Source organism: Fundulus heteroclitus, chromosome 24 (genome assembly GCF_011125445.2).
Source record: "Fundulus heteroclitus isolate FHET01 chromosome 24, MU-UCD_Fhet_4.1, whole genome shotgun sequence".
Lineage (NCBI taxonomy): Eukaryota > Metazoa > Chordata > Actinopteri > Cyprinodontiformes > Fundulidae > Fundulus > Fundulus heteroclitus.
In genome coordinates this window covers 15,266,394-15,288,447 of record NC_046384.1, presented here as the reverse complement: position 1 = coordinate 15,288,447, position 22,054 = coordinate 15,266,394, and the positions used below count along the sequence as shown (strand labels likewise).

General features: G+C 37.7%; 1 protein-coding gene across 1 annotated transcript in view; it reads left to right on the top strand.

Moving 5' to 3' along the window:
• The first annotated feature begins 2,328 nt into the window (after positions 1–2,328).
• LOC105921538 (MSL complex subunit 3) overlaps positions 2,329–22,054 on the top strand; it is a 227,694-nt gene continuing 207,968 nt past the window's right edge. The window contains exons 1-2 of the mRNA XM_036128046.1: positions 2,329–2,374; positions 2,543–2,631. The gene's annotated coding sequence lies outside the window, so the exon portion shown is untranslated. The remainder of the gene's footprint in view (positions 2,375–2,542; positions 2,632–22,054) is intronic.

Below are 22,054 nucleotides of genomic sequence, written 5' to 3'. Positions count from 1 at the left end.
CACACACACACACACACACTCTTATGCACACATTTCCACATTCATATACAAATGTGCATGTTTCTCTCACCTTTTCTCTCCCTCCCACCCCCCCACTCTCCTTGACAAACAAGCACATTGAATATCACACATTGTCTGTTTGCTGCTTGTCTTCCTCGTGCCTACCTGCTTTCTTTTTCTCTCCTCTTAGGTATTGGCAGGCTACTTTTTTCTTGGAAGCAGTCCCACGGAAATTAGAATCAGTCTTAAAGGGGTTCTTCGCAGCACCTATATTTATAAAAAAAAAAAAAAAAAAAAAACCTGCTCCTGCAAATGACACTTTTACTCAGATACAGCAAAAAATACATGTCGTAGGATGAATGTTTGCTTCAATAAGACAAATGCTTTTAAAATAGCTGATACGATGTCCTCCATAACAAAAATTGCCACCCCTGAAGGAAAACGCGCGTAGAAGTATTTATCTGTGAGAGTGATGGTGAGGGACGCAAAAACATCTCTGAAGGTCACTGTTAGCATATCGGTGTCGTTCGGCCTCAGTAACAACCTTTAGATGCCACAGACTTGCCCTCTTGTTGTTTCAAAGCCATGTTAGGGAGAAATTTTTCTAAACACCACCGGCAACATGCTTTCATCAGACTAAAAAGACTAAAATTGTGCGTTAATGCAACAACGTATATCAGTTGGCTACATTTTTATACAAAATATAATTATATTAAAAAAAGCCTCACATGCTTATTGTTAATGCCTGGTGGGGTTTTGTTTCACCCAAGGGCCCCTGGGAACTTTAGGTGCATAGTATCATTTGAACTGCCATGACATTTCAAATAAAAACCTATTAATCTTTGCCACAAAGCTAAAACGGATTATCAAGATAAGGATCTAAGATATGGTGGTGTGTTCAAAGAAGTATTGGAAACCTATTCTGCTTGCAAAAACTAGTTGTACAAAGTATCAACAGTAGGGGTGCTCAGCTGGATGCTATAGAGCTGAGGTACCCTGATGATTTAACTTTATGTGTAAATTTGAGATACAGGTCGGTGGTCAAAATGCAAGAATACGACGGTTAACTGATTTGTCCGAGTCAAGTTTATTTGTGCAGCACATTTCCGCATCAAACACATCGAAAACGGTCACCGGTTGTGAGCATAGAAGCTGAATGCTGGTTCTCCAAGTTTGGTTGATCTGAGTGGTCTGGATGGTTGATGCACCAACAACAGGAACAGAAGTATTTTAAGGTCTATTCTTTTAGCTACAGGGGGCCAGTGTGAGGATGAGGACTTTAGAATTGGGGTGATGTGCTCTGTCTTCCTGGTTTTCTAACAACACGTGCGTTGGACACAAATCTGGAGGAATTTGTTTTAACATTTGAGCAAAAAATGCATTGCAGTCTGATCAGAGGAGAGGTAAACGTTTTGTTTTTAAGGATGTACCTGCTTTGGGGCTTTTGCTCTGCCGTTCCTGCTGTGCAGTGGGATCATCAGTGGTGAAGCCTTCTCTTTGTGAAGCAAACTGCAACAAGTGTCATCAGATAAACACAGAATATGTCCAGTGAAGTTTTTTTTTTTTTTCTCACATGTGGATTGACAAATATTCCTACAGCAACACCTAGAATTTGTTTTATTTTAGTTTTAAATAAAGCTGTTTTTATCATATTTTTTACACGTAAAAATGAAGCGAAATTTACATATTCAACAATTTAAAGCAGCCATGAAGACTTGTCTGTAAAAAAAAAAGTAATTTACTTTTTATTACTCATAATCTGAAACATGTATTTTTCTGCTTACCACTGAGTTACGGAAGAAAATTGTGTCGTTGTTTACATGAACATTTTTGTCTGTGCAAACAATTTATAAATAAAAAGAAATTTATGATTAAAAAAACATGAAGTTTGGCACCTTGGATGGCCTAATGTATAGTATATACGCTGTTATTTTGCTGTAAAAACTGTTTTTGAATGTTATATACATCAAATATATTAGGCAGAAAAGTGCCGGTATTATTCAAGTTAGCAGGGATATAATTTATGAGCAGATGTATTGCTCAAGAGAGATCTTTATTTAAAACACTATCTCGACTGTGGAGAATTTTATTGAGTTTATTGTGTTCTCCAATTTTAACCCTTATTTATTTTATACATTATTTTATACATTATTATTGATTTGCACAATAATAATGTTTTGAGGGTGTATCGGGAGGTTACAAGTGGGAATTGAAATAGCTCAACCCGCTGAGAGAATTTCCTGGATTCTGATTGGTTTTCAGCAAACCTGGCTGCTGCCAATTAAAGCCACCTGGGGTCTATCAAGTCCAGCTGGGCGGAAGCTCAGGTTAGCACGTGACAGACCGGATCTCCACTGTCAGCAAGAGTGTCTTGGTATGTTTAGCTACACTCAACCAGCAAACTGACGTTTTTGTACACTGGGTCTGTTTTTTTTTTTTTTTTTTTTTTTTTCATTAATTTTTTTATAATGGAAGCCGTCATCTAGAGAAAATGGGGTGTGAGGAGACCCGTTGCTCATAGTGGACTGTTTGTTCTTTGCAGCTTCTGTTAGAGCTGGAAAGAGTTCCCACATCCAGGCAGGCTCCAGAGGGAGGCTACACATATACCCAAGAGTAAAAAGAGTATTCAAGGTAAGGTCACATCTCTTTGTTGTGTAGTAATACTGTGGACCTCCATATTTAAAGGGCAACATTATGTTGTTTCTCTTCCTTTTATAGAACAGAGGGCATCTGTAGGATGTGTGATGCAGGATGATGATTTGATTGCAAACTTTGTGATATGCAAAGCTTAAACTGCGGTTGAAATGCATGTGAACTCTTGAAGTAGCATTTGGGTTTCTTTAAGGAATGAGTGAATGGTAAATGCTGATTTGGTTCAATAGATTGGTGTTAGAAAATTCACTATGAATTTTCTCAGTGGTGAGATTGAGTTAAAAGATTTATTATTGTTGTTGTTTGTTATTGTTGTCATCCGTATTTTACTGTTAGCTTAGCAACATTATGCTCACTGTCTAATTTCAGCGTAATTTTTACATCTTTCAGCGTAATGACCCCATTGTGGATACAACTGTGTAATTGAATAAGTTGCCTTACCAGATAAAATGTCAGTTTTCAGTCTTGGATTTTATTGAATACATTTCTAATTAATGCTACTCATACTCTGGTGCAAATTTTATGTTTTTGTTTCCTCTATATGACACATTTTTTGATCCGATGTGACTTATATTCCAGAGCAATTTATAGACCAAAACAAAATATAGTATTTTGCATTGGTTGCAATTATAAAGGTTGGGTTCATACTTCCCTTTGTATGCTGAATTTTAATGTTCATTTTGAATTGCTACCAAGCTGTTAATTCTATCTATCTATCTATCTATCTATCTATCTATCTATCTATCTATCTATCTATCTATCTATCTATCTATCCATTAGAATACATAAAAACTGGTCATTATGAGGTTTGTAACAAACAGAATCTGGAATATTTCACATTTTTGCTTTTCAGAAGAATCTAAAAGGGTGATATCATCAGACTATGCATAATAAAAAATGTAGATTTTGAAAATATTTAGTCTTTGCTGTTTATAAAGCTATACACTAATTATCTTCCGACTTACACACAAGGTTAATTAGTATGGGGAAAAAAAGCTACATTTAAAGAGCTGTAGATTGTGGTTAAGCAGTAGCTGGAAATAATGAATTTCTAGTTTTGCTTTTTATGTATTTTTCTTCTTTTTTTTTCTAACTCATTGGGTAGTCAAAGCATTATCTAGATTCAATGTTTGTTTTTAAATCCGTGGCATGAATGCAATAACTCTGGTAAATTGTTTATCACAAGTTATATAGTTCTAATGGCATTCACAAACATTATTGTATGATGAACTTTTATGGGTCTGAAGGCTCTCTGAGACAAAACCTTATCCAGGATCTCCAAAATGTCCCTGTTGATGCTTATTTTTATTGTAAGCATGCTATAGAAATCTGATAGTTCACAACATTTGGACATGCTGTGTTTGAAGAGCTAGCTTTTTGGGCTTGTTTGCCTTTTGTAGGGTGCCAAAATCTGAAAATATGTAGTTTTACCATTTCTCAATACTTCATTTCACAAATTTTGTGAGTGTGAACAGTGAAACTTTGAATAGATGATGCACGTTAATTTAGGATTGTTTTCACATGGCAAACTAATCCTCTGCAGACCTCTGTGTTCGCAAGTCAGAGCAGCAATTTGTAAATGTAATGTTTTGTTGTGTTTTATTTTTTTGGGAGGGGGGTACAAATTGGGATTTTGTTCATCTTAGTCTTCTTGTAATTTTTTTCCAAGAAATACTAACTGAAGCTTGAATGAATAGAATTATTATAAATTGAGGTATTAAAATCACCCCTGACCTATCGTCTTTGAAAACACGTAAGCAGCTGTAATCGGGGAGAGGTCTCCCTGTACCCTGGTTAATCAAGGCTGACGCTTATGTGTTTTCTGAGTGAGACTGTAAATGTTTGGCTTTGAGATGTTTGCTATATTGGCTGACCAAAGCAGATGTAATGCAGAGTGTGAGAAGGAGGTAGGCAGTATTCAGAGGAGAGCGGAGCTAAGAGCAGACAAGAAGGCGGGCTGCGGCCTAGCCAGGGGTGTGATTACTTTGTCTCTGCACCGGTTCTCAAAGCGTCGGAACTTGATGGAACCATTTCGGTTTATTTAATAAGTAACTGGGAAATCAGTTGTCCTTGTTTCCCACAAGTCACGTAGAAAGTGGAGCTGGCTATAAGGTTGCGATCTGACTGCTTGTATGTCTGGCCGTGTTCAATAGTTTTTTTTTTTTTTGTTAACCCTACTGACTTCTTTAACATACACCTGTTAAAATGATCAATTTAAGACTTTAAACTGCCCATATAGTGTTTAAACCTGCAGTAAAGTGGATTTCCTCACCGTTCCTTGTGTTTGATTGGACCTTTTTCTGTGTGACAGCACAAGCGCCAACGACTGATAATGTCACTGACAGTCATGAATCATCATCATCATGATGAAGGAAATCAGTTTGTTTCTGGTTCATTTATAGTGATTCTCTTTGGACCATCTTCCTGTTTACCTATAAAGTCTAGGTCATGGGGGGGAACAGGAACAAATTGTTCTGGATGTATCAGCTGGATTGGATTAATTTTAGTTTTCTTGGATAAGCTCTCTCAAAATGAATTTAATTCAAAGTGGAAACCATTGAGAATAATATTGTGAGTGCTATTTCTGATTATCAGTTTCATTGGGGCTGTAAAACAGACCTTCTTGATTTTGGATTGCACATAAAATCCCCACCAATCTTTTCATTCTCTCTTGATTCCAGGGGTCTAAACAGAATCAACATGATGGCACTATAGGGCATGATGATATGTCAGACTTATAAAAGGATAGACAAATCATAAAATAAAATCCTATAAAAAATAAGTATGGGAGTTTAAATAATTGTATTGCTTTTAATTTCTGGAAATGAATGAAGGAAGGAAGTTAGTTCCTTGCAGCATATCTGGAAAGCTCAGGGACTCAGCATATTACTGTGATTGGTTGTCACAGAGCACCATCAGCTTGATGCACAGCAGGTCCTGATAAACCTAAATCATATATGTTTTTATGGTTAGCTGTTGATCGGATTCCACCATCATTATTGTAGCTTTATTCAATCTTTCCCTGGATACTGGCAATATTCCCTTTTTTATTTGGGAGTCTGCTTATGTTTTACTGTTTCTCAAAGGGGGTGACGTTAAACAATTAAAACCCATATCCATATTGTTTGTACTGGCCAGGTCCTGGAGACATTGGTTAATAAAGAACTAAAGGATTTGTAACGATAAACAATACTGAATATAATTTTTAAGTCTGATTCCAGGAAAATGCATCTGCAATGTGCAGCCTTTATTTTATTTTTAAAAGCATTTGATACAGTTGACCCCATGATTATAATGTGTGGTTAAGGCCATACTGCTTGTAAGGGGCAGGGCCTGAAGCAGTGTGTCTGTTTTCTATGGTTGGATAATGGAGTTGCAGTTCTGGCTTCTCACAACTTAAAAAAAAAAAATGCAACTACTCTAGATTATTTTGCAGATGGTTGCAACATCTTTTTCAAGAAAGATCTGCCTATGACCAGCAGTAAGTTCACTTGTGTTATTTATGTATGTATGTCTCTTATTAATGTCTTCATTCACTGGTTACTGTTTAAAATGGAGATTTGACATTTATAGCGGGTTTAAAAGTATGTTTCCCACATCGTACACACGGGTTTGGTAGAAAGTTTTGGCCACCGATATAAACAAAATTGTGCCGATGATCTATGGGTCTAAGGTCATATATGAACAGCTTTCTTAGCTGTGGGGCGACATCACAGTTTTTTTTTTTTTTTTTTTTTGTTTTTTTTTACTTCTTGAAAGTGACTAATTTGTCTGTAAATGTTTTATTTGAGGAATGGGTCCTACTTATTTTATTTTTTCTGTTGTACATCTCATGTAACTCTATGCTGCTGTCAGTCTTGGCCAGGATCCTCCTGTAAAATAGATTCTTAATCTTAAATTTTCCTGGACATATAAAGGTTAATAAACACCAGTAATAAAGCTTCATAAATCAGTTAAGAAATTTGAGCAATTTTTTTTGCACCCAAATCTACACCAGTTGTTTATAAATGAGGACTAATACATGTTTCATTGATGATTATTATTATAAACATGTTTTGTTTTTTTTACCCCCCCCCACCCCTTTCAAATGAATGTAGATGTACTGAAATTAAAAGTTGAGTTTTTGCAAGGCATTAAATGTGACGATAACACTAATTTCTACCCCCCCCCCCACCCCCCGTGTGTCAAAACTAAATCTACAAAATCTGAGATTTTCTTTGAAGATCTACCAATTCATAGTGATTGCCTAATTAATTGCAGAAAATACTCATTGATTTCACAAATGGCCCAATAAAAAGGTACTAGCTATAACACAGTTAATTTTTCTTTTTTTCTTTTTGGGGTTTGTTTTATAGTCCTTGTGAAATAAATAGACTTTATCCGTTGCTGTATTTTAGCTTGTAAGGGGAGGGGGGAAGCATTTTTACCACTTTACCACTGCCAAGGTCATTATTAAACTTTTGAAACAAGTAAAAATCAAACAAGGCAGCACTTGCTGCAGCCTCTATACAATTATATCCAACCTCTTTGTGCACTCAGGAACTGGTTATACACATTGCCACGGCAACAGCATCAACATCTGACCTTTCCGTTCCAAAACCTACACATTTCAGCTGTATAAAGTGTAAAAATGGATATTTTGTTCCTATGCATTTGTTCTTACGCATAAGAGAGAATTGCATTCATGCAAGAATGCTTTAAATATTACTGAAAATCAGTCATGTTAAGCCAAACATTTTTGCTATATTTATTTTAAGATTTTATATATTGGGATGTAGTAAATGCATACATTTTATTCTGTTCACATTTTAAGCTAAATGCAAACTCAAATTAACAATATTGTTTGCTAAAACTAAACCAGGCCATTGAAATGTCATTGGACCAGACAAATTACCTGATAATATAATTTTTTTTATTATTTTAATGTTTATTTGTAACATAAGGACACATTGTATATAACTGATGCACCTTGTCCTACTTATGGCACCTTCTTCTGATTATTGATTACTGAGCCGATGTGACAAGTGAATTTCTCCAATGTGAGATCAATAAAACTTATCTTAACGAGTTTATGGAAATTTACGACTGGGATTTATGTTGCTTACCAGGAGAATTATACCTGCTGTATGCTTAGTTTACTTGGTCATTACAAATAAAATTCTGTAAAACAGAGCTTCTGCTAAATACAGCTGTGACAAAAATAAACAACAATGTTAAAGGCATATTCAAAGGAGATGTCAGATTCTAACAAAAAATATGAACTATGAAAATGAGTGACAAACTGTTCTGGAACTCTTGATTAGTCTTAAAATACAACCAGTATTTACTCTAAAGGGAATGTACACCCACTTGCTCCTTTGTTAGGCACAATATTAATGTATTTATGCTGCCACGTGTTGAAGTTCAAATTGAGCATAAGGATGTGGAGGAAAGGGTTTAATTAGCTTTGAATGCTGCATGATTTTTTTTTTCTTCTTTTTTTTTTCAGTGTTTTAATAAACTGAAAATCTATTGTCGTAATTTTAGTGTAATGGCCTCTACCGGAACAGGCGAACAGAAAACCTTTGGGTTGTGGTGGAATACAAGATGATCCAACTGTTGGATGTTAAAATGGAAATAAGGATAAATATGATTGGAACGTTTCTGACACTTTGCTAAATATTTTTTTTTTTTTATTTTTTTTCATCTCAACATCAGGTACTTTTTTTTCACTGCTAAACCATTGCCGAGTGAAAATAGGATTAGGTCGGAGTCAAAATCAGTTCTGGTGCTTTTGTTTCACTTATTGAGAAGCAGAGGTCTCATACTCGTAAAGCATTGCATCTATGGTAAAGACTGCATCAGCTTTCACATCAATGTTTTTGTTTAGTTGCTTGTAATCGAACCACTGGAATGACAATTTACAAACTATCACTAAATATTTATTGGCCACTATAACTCCAGAATTGCATGCTTTTTCAAGCCATTGTCCTCATTTGGGAGAGAATGGATTGCCACCCTTGGTTTGGGAATAAGTCAATACCCCATGTGGAAGTGGAAGGATTCTCTCAAGCCTCACAACTGGATTTGGAACAAAGAGTCAATTGATGGGCAGATTGAGGCAGCATCTGTGATGCAGACAGTCCCATCAGTCTACATTGAAGCCAAAAAGGCTAAGCTTAGTTTGCTCTCTGGGCTGTGCAGAAACAGCTAAAGGGGGCGTCTCTAGTAAAAAAAAAAAAAAGGCCACATTCTACTGGATTCTGGGGATGGATATTAGTACAAATTTTACATAACTTTTACAGTTCAATGTAGAGATCAGCCGGACGATATTTGAGTTTTTTTCTTGTATCGGGCGATACGTCCATGCGTGTGCGTTAGCCGATCCATTGGCGCATTCAGCCTCCATGCTGTGACGCCACGTGAAGCGCATACATTGCTGCGCCCTCCCTGGCAGAGAGCAGCTGGTAATGTAAGACTGGTTGTAAGGCAAGACTGTAGGGTCTCAACTTTTTTTTTTTTAACTGCCTAATTTAGTTGTATTTGCCCTTTGAATGTCTGCCTCTGTGAGCGTGCTGAAACGACTTCTGTTTCACTCAAACGGGGAAGTCATTTGAGCGATGAGGTGTTGTTGTTTTTTTTTGTTGTTTTTTCTTCTTTTATTTCACTCTGCCACTTTGTTGATACGTTGTCCCACAACGTGACTTGGCTCCCATTTTATACTCTGTAGTGACTCTATTTGAACACACTATGCATAATGCATTACAAGGGTTGACAAAATATTCCCAAGTGTCATAAATCTTGTGCAGAATAAAGAACAATAATACATCATTGTCCTCACCCAACCTGCAATCTAACTGCCCAATAGTTTGAAGCAAGTTTGACTTTTTTGTTTGTCAGGAAGTGGATGTCAATTTTGCACAGTAACACCTTCCTAACGCCCGGCCAGTATTCCTTTATTTCATACCTTTATCTTGTCTTGTTGCTTGGTTGCTCTTGCTCTCTTCTCTCCCTTTATACATTCTCTTCCAATTAGCTGGGAGCACAAAAGCCCTTCCCCATTTGCAGAGCAATAAATTATTGTCTCTTAATTAGCAAGGCGGTAAAGACCTGTCTGTCCAACTTTGTTTCAGCCTGGATGATGATGTTATGATTGAGAACTGCAAACTAATTGTTTTTTTTCTTTAAATGTCTGGATGAAATTGTGAGAGTATTGAAGAGGGGTGGAGTAAGTGATTTGGAGTTGAGGAGCATCTTAAAATAAAAGGTCAAGAAAAGGGAAAGAAAGGTGAGAAGATTGCTTGTGGCCACACCGGATAGCTGGAGAAAAATGTGAAAAGGCCAAACCAAATACAAAACAGAGGTGTTTTTTTTTTTTTTTTTTTTTTTTTTTAAATGCATTAGATATTTTAGTAAGTTTACCCCTGGCTTTGCCTAATCAGTAGATCTGTTTTTTTATTTTTTTTATTTTGTATCAATAAAGGCTATTGGCACCTTGGCATACTAAGATTAGAATGCATGACTGCAGCACACAGCTGCTTTTTTGTTAGTATCAGACACGTTAGTATGGAAACGGCTCCAAAAAAGCAAGACACAACACAAGCTTTGGCAAAGATTTTAATTTGAAAAGCGGCAGCTGGCAATTGGATTCTGGGTAAGCTGCGGAGCTGGGCGTCATATTCATTAAGGTCCCTCATATCTGCTGTCCTCTCGGTGAGAGTTTTTGAAATGAGACCAAAAGCTAGAAGGTGTACGTTTCAGATTTTTTACAGACAGATACAGTTGGAGTAAAATCATTTTTTCTTTTTTTTCATCACTGCTGAAAATGTGGCAAGTTGGTGCAAGAAGGGCTGATCACCCAATATATTAGGCTGCAGAAAAATTTGATCCTCACATTAAAGAAGAAAAATGTCAATCAAACTTATTAGAATAAAGATAATTGTTGAGAAAATGCAGTGAAGGAGTGAAGAGTGTTTTGTCAAATCTAAAATCAGCTCAGTAATCTGAGTTTTTTTTGTGGTCACCTGTACCTATGTTTGACAAGTGAACTAAATTGCTCAAAATCCTTGCTGCATTATTCAGTGATGGTTGGCTATACTTGACTTTCTTAAACCAATCCATGAACAAGCTGCAGCATACGTACAGAGATGGCTCAGGGATAACCTATGGCACTCTAACAATAAGCCTTGACAAAGGTTTTAAGGCTAGACAGGGTATCTGTTTTAAGGACTAAAACTGGAAGTTGGTTCCTCAAGAAGAGGAGCTTGATAACCAAAATATTCTACTTGATGGTACAGTTATCTCTGATGTATGATGGCAGTTGATTATTAAATACTTTTATATGAGGAGTACTTTAAATTCTTGATTTTTAACAGGGGTCCAATGAAGGGAAGCTAAAATAGGAAACATCATTTTGGACCAACAATGAATGATATTAACTGTTTTTTGCACTTCCGGTTGTAACGAATTACAATAGTCCACCCTTAAAGTAACAAATGCCTGGATGAGTGCTTCCACATCACTACTGGATACAGTATTTTTAATTCTGGCTTTAGTCAGGGGATTAAATAAGAGAATTCTAAAAATCTGTTAAGGCTAAAATAACACCAAGGTTACTTAAATTCAGATGAAATAACTGTGTTTTACAAAGACCCCAGTCTAAAGACGGCTTTTGTCTCGTCTTAATATAAAAGCCTAAAATTTAAAGTATTCCAAGTTTTTATCTCTTAAAGACTTGCCAGTGGTTTAGGAAACTGGTAGGATTCATCAGGAATTATGAATATATGTAGCGGATAACTCCCACTGTTGTGCTGATGAAATTCAATCTCCCTCCGTTTCTAGGCACTGAACCCTGCTGTGCTTCACAAGTAGCCATGGAGTTTGAAAAATTGTCTATATATGAACAAACTGGAATCTGTCAGATAAATAAGATTTATACCAGGCCAATACTGTTCCGAGTCTTTGTTGGAGAATAATGTGATTGACTGGACCAAATGCAGCACAAAGACACAAGTCCATAATCTAAGATATCATTAGTGGCTTTAATTAGTGCTGTTTCACAGCTATGGCTCTGAAACCTGACTGAAAATAAAAAGATTCCATATGTCTGTAATTTATCAATTCATCTTGATCGAATGTAAAACGTAAAGGCTAAATCACAGCTACCCTAAGAACCTTTTCTACATAAGTTTTCTCAGGATAGATTAATCATATCCAAAATGAGGGTGGTAATGAAAGGCAACCCTTTTAATATAATATCCTTTTTAATATTTTTGTGATTAGGTTTAACAAACAAGCTGAAGGGTTAGGATTACGCTAATATTTTTGATAGCTCAGAAAGCTCAACTGGATCAAAACAGTCCAAACAGGTTCTATAGTGTCCTCCAATGTTGCCTCCCTGAAGATCAAGCAATCATGTTCAAGAGGAAGTTAATAATTTTATTTTTAGTGGAACTGTTTGTTTTTAATAGACAATCCTTTGTATAAGCAAAGAGCTGAGAGAATAGATGGCTCAATAGAACTGTGACTCAATGTTTAGCAACTGTACTAAAAAGAAACCCTGGATTCTTCTTCTCGTTTATTGGGCAAAAGAGAGTCCTCGTGCCCCAGCAGGACATTTGCAGCTGGCCACATAGTGTACTCCTGGGAGGAGGATCGTGTGTGTGTGTCCATTTTGTCTACCAAGAATTTTGAAAACGAGTACAAAATTAGATTTATAACAGCTTTTCTGCTTTTTGAAAAACCCGGAATATCGAAATTCCAAAAACGCTGGCAGCTTTTTCACCCCATGTCAAGGCTGCCTAAACTATGTGAGGGATATGTCATGCTATCAGCACTCAGAATGAAATGCTGTATAAGCAGAAATGCAGGTCAGCTCTGGTCCCTGAACTGGCTGGTGGGATGGAATAGATCTTGGAGAAATTGGAAGCTCGGCTTTGGCAGAATGACCACAAATTTGGCTGTTTTGAAATCATCATTGAAAAGAACTAGTGAGACTTTAAGGTAGACAGGAAAAAAAAAAGAGTCTGCCTGCCCCAAAAGAAATACTGTATCTGAACTGGCTCCCAGTTCCCCATTTCTCTATGGCTGTGGTGGCTATTTGGGACAGTTCACGGACCTACACTAACATGCACGCATGACACACATGATTACACTAACACATATGCACAAATACCACCTTTGCTGTGCTTTTTTCCCCCTTTACTCTGCTTGTCTATTTTAGTTTTAGTTTCAGAAAGATCACATCAGAGACCTTAAATTGCAGCTTTAAGGATTGACTACTTTTGTTTCATTGTAATAAAAATAAATTAAGTCCAGTAAATTGTAGCTCATATTTTATATGATTGGACAAAACTACTTTAGCTCAGAAACCACCAAAGACATACCTATTTTATATTAATGTAAACAATTAAATACTGCTTTTAAGCTTTCTGTATGTTTAATGTAGGAATAGATTACGCTCTGAATGTTGGTGCTGGAATTTTTTTCAGTGAAGTTAAAGAAGTATAGTCAAGGATTTCTTTTGCTTATTACTTTTGTTAGGTTTTCTTTTCCGATGTAATATTTCCCTCATAGTTTTTCTGTTCATGTACAGCACTTTGAATCATCTTGTCACTGAAAAGTGCTATAACTAAACTCCCTTTGCCTTGGTGAAGAGGCTTTTTATAAAAGTACACAATTTTTCTGGATTACGTTGGATCTGGATGTGTTGTCCATTTTGCTTCCAATTTCCTAGCCAACACAGCTCTGAAATAAACCAGGGAGCCCGCCTCCTATTAATGGCTTTTTTTTCACATTGTCTAATGCAATGAGGAAGTAACACTATGAACAAGAACACTGATTATCAAAAGGGTAGCAATTACACAGCCCAATCACAGCCCTCTGACATGTTTATCTGTGACACTGAGGAAACTTAATATAGAACAGCTTATTTAAGAAGTGTTAAAGCATTGTCTGATAAATCTGCTATAATGAAATGTACTCTCAAGGCCAGATAACTTGGTTGGATTAAACTCGAAGGTTGTTATAGAAATTTGTTGGACAGAATTATGAGGAAATACTGTTATTTGTTCGCACACAATGCCACATGTCAGGAAGACAAGAATGGTTAGGTTTGCAGATGTGATGAGCAAAGCCAATTTAATCCACACAATAAAGGCTATATTTAGGTCATCATTTTCTGTAATGCTTGGGATTCTGGGAACCCAATATTCTAGCCAGATCTAGTGGTTTAGTTTTAAAATGTTTATTTTTCAAATAAAGTGGCAGAGGGGCAGGCAGGAAGCAGCTGATGACATGTGATGACTGAGATGGGCTGACCAGGTGATTATGGCAGATGACCAAAGAATATTGGCAGAAACGGGCAGGTGACCAGCTGATTCAGGCAGAGACTGACTTGACCAGGTGATGCCGATTATCCCCCAGCGAAGGCAGAGCGAGACACAAAATCCGCAGGATCAACCTGAACCAGGCTGCGCACATAACTACTAGTGAAGTTATCTAGCGAGGACAGGGATCAACCTTTATAGACCAAGGACTCTTTAGCCAACGCACAAGTGCGTCATAAGTGCTGTCCAAATAGTGCAGTATGCTCCTTCCTGCGGCTAGTTTTGCCTAGGAACCCCACAATGTCCCTTACCAGCGCCAAGAACCCTTAAGCTATCCCACAATCCTTTGAGTGACATGATGTATCGGCACAGCCCCCTCACAGAAATGAATGAAAACGTCAGAGAGAAGAGAGTGCACACTTTGTAGTTCATTTCCAAAAGGCTGTAGGCTCGGATTTTACTTACATCATCCATGTGCGTTTCCATCACATAATGACTTGGGAGTTAAAGACTGTCTGTCTGAAATTGACACAGCACTCCGAAGCGCCTTTCCTCTCTATGATAGAGTTCTAACTGTAGACCCTGTGAAAGGTTGAGGAACAAGAGCTAGAAGCTTTCAAAAGTATTTGGATGGAGCCCAGTTCTATAGCATCAGCAGGTTGAGCGACACAAGCACTGGGGAACGTACATGCAGGCAGCAAGACCAGAAGAAACGTTCTGGCAGAGAGTGAACGAGGCAGGTATAGGTAGGCAGTGAACTAGGTGGGATGATTTATATAGTCAGTTGCAGGTGGCGCTGATTATGCTCATCTCAACCACCTCCCAGTCACAACTCTCTCACCTTAAAGTTAGAGAATGATCAGTCCAAAAAACGGAAAACAAAAACCCAAATCATGACACCTTCACTGTCAAGTTGAATGTTACAACACCCCACTATGAACTTTATCAGTATTTAGCACTAAATCAAAAGGAAAATCTTGTAACTGATGAATAAATTGAGTACTAATCTCGACAGCTTTAAATTAACAATCTAACCTAAAACAGCATATGTATAATTTTAAAAATGTTTTTTATTTCATCATGAGTACCAAAAAAATGAACTGACAATTCCCTGAAGCATTAAGGAGACACTACAGCAAGTAAACTGAAGAAGAGTGGGGAGACCACATTCAATCAATAATCAGTGGGACATGATCATTCTTCGTAGAATAATATTGTAAAAAAGACTGATTCCATTATCAATTAAATTCTGTTATAAACGTTTGTGTCTATATCCAAGTCTGCCAGAATACTGACAAGCTCAGTAAGTTAAATTCTCTTGAGGCGTCTAATGGGGCCGGCCCACCAACGTTTGTTTATTTAATGGACATCTGACATTGCAGTGTGCATGACAACATGCTCTCAGTAGACAGCCATGGGGTACAAATCCTGTGGGCCCCAAGCTTGGATCATCCTATCAAAATACTGGAAATGCACACATTGTGTTTACATTCTGCCACAAAGTGTGCAACCATCTAGCGTTAGTGGTCCTTACTGGCTCATTGAAGGATTGGTGTGAGTCTTTTCTGTTCAAAATAGATTAACGCAAGCCTTTATTTGTAGTTTTATATATAATAGTAAAATACAATTTAGCTTATATAAAATGGCATTTTTAGTGTTGGTTTATAATTTATTTAATTTAAAGTTGATCAGGTTGTATGCATTACAAAAACAATTTGTTGGATGACGCTGAAAGCTCCAATGTGCACATGACAATCTGAAGTGGACTACAGAGGAAAGGAAGAGGATGGCTAGGTTTGTGTGCATTGCTTACATGGAAATACAAGGCATCAGGATGCATGTAATTCTTTGGGGAATTTTTTTCTTGAAAACATTGGGTTCTGATATATATGTGTATGACACATGCCTAAATATTGTTGTGGACTATAAGCACACATTTGTTTTTTTGTCATGGCTGTTGCCTTTTTAGTAGGAAAATGCATTCTGACTCTCACTGCATGAACAAAAGAACAAAAAGGCCAATGAGCACGAATAGTTGGAGCTGTTAACTTGGTCTCCAAACACTCAGGTCTTAAGGCTATTGAGCCTCTCTTGGATGTGCTGGACAAACAAGTTCGATCCAGGAAGCCCCATCCACCCCTCATCGCTAAAATCCTAATGTTGGATACTGCAGCAGGCCTCCCAGGGATCTAAGGAAAATTTGTTAGCAAAAGCAAGGAATGGCCCACTATTAAGCTGGTGGTCATAAAGCAATGCTTGGTCTTTGTATATGCACTGTTCACTGACCAACAGTCAGCTTGACCAAAACAGGTTATTTTGTCTGACCGAAGCTTTGTTTTTCACCTGCCCCTTGTCAGTCCCCGAAAACTCAGAAATAATCCCCCAGTGGGATTGTATCCTTACATCTGTTCGATATGGTTAGCTGCTGCGAGTTTGTGTCTCTCTCTAAGCCTCCAGCTGGACTGAAAATGGTTAGCGTAAACGATTGAGGCAAGCAACAGGGTCCCCATTAGGAATAAAGAAAATGATGGACAAATTCCTAATTGCATATTGATCGCCTTTTCGAAACCTGCTGGCTACAGTGAGCGTGGCACTGATTCTTAACTTGAGCCTTTAGCATTTGCACATATGAGTTTTGTAACGACTTGGAGGGAGAAAGTTTGGGAAATCAGAGATTCAAGGAGAGGCAAAGACGAGTTAATGTTTTCTAAAGTTCAAATCAATGTCAATCAGAAGATGTAGAAGTAAAATAAAAGTACATGACCAACTTTAGTTATTCAGAAGTACAGGTGCTGGTCATGTAATTATAATATCATGAAAAAGTAATTTTTTTATTTTTTTCTCTCAGTAATTCCATTTAAAAAGTAAACTTGTATATTATATCCATTCATTACACACAGACTGATATATTCAAGTCTTTATTATTTAAAATTTTAGTACTGACAACTAATGAAAACCCCAAATGCAGTACCTCAGAACATTAGAATATTACTTAAGACAAATAAAAAAAAAAGAAAGGATTTCCAGAAATGTTGGCCAACTGAAAAGAATGAGTATGCAAAGTGTGAGCATGTAGAGGACTCAGTATTTATTTAGGGTTCCTTTTTTCGCTGGATTACTGCAGTAATGCAGCGTGGCATGGAGTCGATCAGTCTGTGGCGCTGCTCAGGTGTTATGAGAGCCCAGGTGGCTCTGATGGTGGCCTTCAGCTCTTCTGCATTGTTAGGTCTGGCGTATCACATCTTTATCTTCACAATAACCCACAGATTTTCCATGAGGTTAAGGTCAGGTGAGTTTGCTGGCCAACTAAGAACAGGGATACCACGGTCCTTAAACCAGGTACTGGTAGCTTTGACACTGTGAGCAGGTACCAAGTCCTGTTGGGAAACGAAATCTGCATCTCCATAAAGCTGGTCAGCAGCAGGGATCATGAAATGCTCTAAAACATCCTGGTAGATGGGTGTGTTGACCTTTTTGACCTCAGAAAACACAGTGGACCAACACCAGCAGATGACATGGCACCCTAAACCATCACTGACTGTGGAAACTTTCCACTTTACCTCAGGCAACGTGGATTCTGTGCCTCTCCTCTCTTCCTCCAGACTCTGGGACCTTGGTTTCTAAAGGAAATAGAAAATGTACTTTCATCAGAGAACATCACTTTGGACCACTCAGCAGGGGTCCACTCCTTTTTGTCTTTAGCCCAGGCGAGACGCTTCTGACACTGTTTCATGTTCCAGAGTGGCTTGACACCAGGAATGCTGCAGCTGAAACCAGGTCTGGTGGTTCTGGAAGCTCTGGCTCCAGCTGCAGTCCACTCTTGGTGAATCTCTCCACATTTCTGAATGGCTTTTGTTTCACAATCCTCTCCAGGCTGCGGTCATCCCTGTTGCTTGTACACTTTTTTTTTTTCTACCACAATCTTTTCCTTCCCTTCTATTAATGTGCCTAGACACAGAGCTCTGTGAACAGCCAGCCTCTTTAGTAATGACCTGTTGTGTCTCACCCTCCTTGTGCAAGGTGTCAATGGTCGTCTTTTGGACAACTGTCAAGTTGGCAGTCTTCCCCATGATTGTCACCTGCACAACTAGACTGAGATCATTTAAAGGCCTTTGAGGTGTTGGTTAGCTGATCAGAGTGTGGCATCAGCTGTTTTATATTGGATCTTTTTACAATATTCTAATTTGGGGTTTTCATTAGTTGTCAGTTATAATCATCAAAATTAATACAAATAAAGACCTGAAAAATATCAGTGTGTGTGTGTGTAATGAATGAATATATTGTACAAGTATCCATATTTGATTAGATTTACTGAAAAAAAAAATCAACTTCTTGCTATTCTATGACTAGCACCTGTATAGCACAGGCTCTGCAGGTCTCTGCAGATGGTATATTTAAATGTAAATATGAGTCTGCATTGACTATCAATGGATGGATTACTGTTCTCTGCAACGCATTTAGATCAATATTCCAACATGTGCATTCATTTCCAAATCTAAACTCCTGTCTTACCCAGGCCATGGAGAAGAAAACCTTAACATTCTGATGTAATTTATTGTGAATGATTCAGTAACGTTCCCCCCGTGCGCATATTTCCTGAATCCTAATAGTGACATCTGCTGGACTTTTAGAGGTGGGACTTGCCATTTCTCAAATACTGCAAAGTGAGGCACCCCAAGCAGGAAATTGGAATTAGAAGGGTGTTTTTCAAAACACCAAGAAGGTTTAGCTTAGTTTTGTGAATGCAAGTTTTCTTTTTTTTTAGTTATCCCATTGTGTTGAAGCCCATTATGTTTATTTTATTTCACCTTTTTAAAGTGCACTTGATAAAAATTAGACATTTACTAATTTTTCTTACTGTGATTTCTAATGGAGATATGGGCAAATGTTCTAGTTATTATTATTTTTATTTTTTTTATTAATCTATTTTTCTTCTTTAGTTTCCCTTTATTGTAAGTGAAATTGTACAAGGTTTTGTAAATTTTTTGATACAAACTAAAAAGTGTCTTTGAAGGTTTGCTGTTATACCACATTCTTTAGTTACATATGATGGTTTGAAGGTATTGATCTATAAACTAAGACATTCTATTTTTCTGCCATTACGAGATGGCTGTACTCAAACTTTACACACATGCCCCAATTAGTGGTGTCGGTGTAAAAGGGACTGAATAAAAAAGCAAGCCACACTTCAGTTTGTACTTTAAACCTTACTTGGCAATCATTTTCTACATTGTGTTGGTCTATCACATAAAATCATAATTAAATTAGGGCTGGGCAACGATTAAAATATTTAATCGCGATTAATCGCACTGATTAATCGCGATTAATCGCGATTAATCGCATTGTATTTACAAACTCCAAGAATGAATTCAAAAGTAGTGTAAAGAGCACTTTTATTTTAATGTTCTGCTGCCATATGAACAAAAGTGTTGTAACATTTGTACCACTTATTTTATACTGGATATTTTCAACCCATCTATTGAATTTAGTGCACTAGTTGATCTTTTCTTCATAAGAGAACAAGCACTGCAGCCAAAATATGGCCTTTTTTGACCTGCTGTATATTAGCCAGTCCCTAAGCTTGATGTATCATGAAACTGTTGACCTTTTGGGTTTTGTGGTTTTTATTTTATTATTACAATTTAATAATAATAATAATAATAATAATAATAATAATAATGTTATGTTCAGTGTTTTTTCGCTAATCCACCTCTTATATATTTCAATCCTTATGTAATTTTGTCTGTGTTGTGTGCACCTGCCTGTTGCTTTAATCCTATTAATTTCCCCGTCGTGGGATAAAAAAAGGATTAGCTAATGTTATCTTATCTTAAATAACACTTTTTAATATATGTACTGGGTTCTTTCAAGGTCTTAATTACATGTTATGTGTGGGCTCCAGTAACATCCATCCATCCATCCATCCATCCATCCATCCACTGATCTACCTGGATGTTCCCTGGAGGACTGAAACGCCTCAGTCAGAGACGTCTGTGGGTCTGTCGGGGCAATGAGAGAAGTTTCGTCTCCTCTCTCCGTTTCTGGGGCTCGACGTTTTCATGTTTTTTCACGTGCTTAGATAAATTTGTTGTGTTTCCACTTAAATGAACCGGCTTTTTACAAAACATACAGCTTGATTTCATTTACGGTATTAAAATAAAGCCGAACGGTGCTACTTCCTCTGTTCATGTTTTTTCGCTGCTGCGTTCTTTCTCAGCTGTTTGTGTATTAAGTTTGTGTGAGAGCTGAGTGCGCGGGCCAGGCTGAGTCTGCGTGCTGATTGGCTGGCGCCGCTGAGCCATGTACGAGAGGGGAGGGGGAGGAGGAGTGCTGCAGTCAGCGCGCGTGCTGACTGACACTGACTGAAAGCATGATGTGAGCAACATGCGTTAATGCGCGATAAAATAAATATCGCCGTTAATAGTCTAATGAATTAACGCGAAATTAACGCGTTAACTTGCCCAGCCCTAAATTAAATACATTGCATTTTGTGGTTTTAACGCCACAAAGATAAAGTAGCAGGCAGAGGAATTATTTTGTAGGACACAGTAAGTAAGCAACACAGACCTAGAATTAGTGGAGCATATAGAACACATGCACAGGCTTCTAAAGTTTGTCTTCTGGGGTCGCTTTCTGTGATATGGCCTGTTTTTATATTAAAAAAAAGATCTCTAGGGACTGGACAGCCTCCAAACTGCCTGTACAAGTGCAGCTGTGTTGGTAGAAGCACAAAAACAACATACTGGACCGGCTCTGGCTTAATTTTTGCATGAAAGTGGGACAGCCTTTGCCTAAAGGAGGGGGAAGTTGTCCTGTTGAAGGACGGTCAACAGTTTAAATTCCCATGACGAGAAACTGAGTCACTTTATCTGTGTCTTGTTAAGCTACGCTGAAGGTGCCCTTCGGGAGCCATGACTGTTTAAGTAGCTGGACACTTGCGCTAGTTGTCATGTGGATGAACACAGGAGCCAAGGTTGTGCAGAGGAACAACACGAGCTCAGCAAGTTCTTTCCACAGAAAAAAGGTTAATAAAACAGTAGGTCGTCAACCTTTCTGGGACGCTTCAGCCGAGACTCAAAATCCCAAGAAGCATTAAGTTTGTGTATCGATTGTTTTGAAATGTCACACAGAGGTATTGTATGAGGACACAAGCGTGTCAGCAAGGAAAATAATATTGAGCAGGAAGAAAAATCTAGAATTTACAGATTAAATATTTTAACATGCATCAAAGGTGAAACTGAAGGCCCTGCAGGGGTGGGTTGCAGAGCAGTAACAACAGTTACGAATAATTATCTTGTTGGTTTTTGGCACAGGTTTGCCTTCTAAAACGGCTGGATTCATAGGATTTTAAAGGCCAGAGTCACAAGAAAAAAAACATCCTACAAGGTCCATACTTTTCATCAGAGGCACTTATAACAGAGGTTGGTACCAGTTGACATATAAGTTAGTACTGGCAGGTGTCTGGTGCCAATACTGGGAACACCTCGTCCCCTCGAGGCCTCATGAAATGCTTGGTGAAAATAAGCTTCATTCCCTCTGCTAACTACATATCTAAATTCTCGACAAAATTCCACGTGATTTGAACAGTTTTTGCACCTGACAGTTCTTATTACAGACGGCAAAGTGTTCATAGCTAATTGCAGGAAGATGATTATGCTCTGTGGAAACAGTTTACATGCAAAGGGTATTTACAGGTGTCGCATTTGTAACATTTTCTACCTCGCATTTCTATTCTAAAATGTTCTAACATTCTAAAATCTTGCTAATTTACAAGGCTACCTGCTGATTGGGCAGGGACTGGTTGCTGTATTGAGGTATACGAAGGTTTTAAAAAAGTTGTTTAAAATAATGACTTCCCTTCTGAGAACATGCTGGAGTTTACTCACACACTGTTATTGCACGCTGCCACACTGAAAGACTGTTGGTAATCATTCATTCACTTGGAAGAAAAGTCATTTGGATGTTTTGTGAATATTTCCAGTCACACGCACACAAAAAACCAATGTCCTGGCCATAGACATTTAAGGTGTACCAATCGCCACTGTTTTTAAGGTAACACTGTTTATAAACTACCGTGAGCAGAGGCATGACTTACA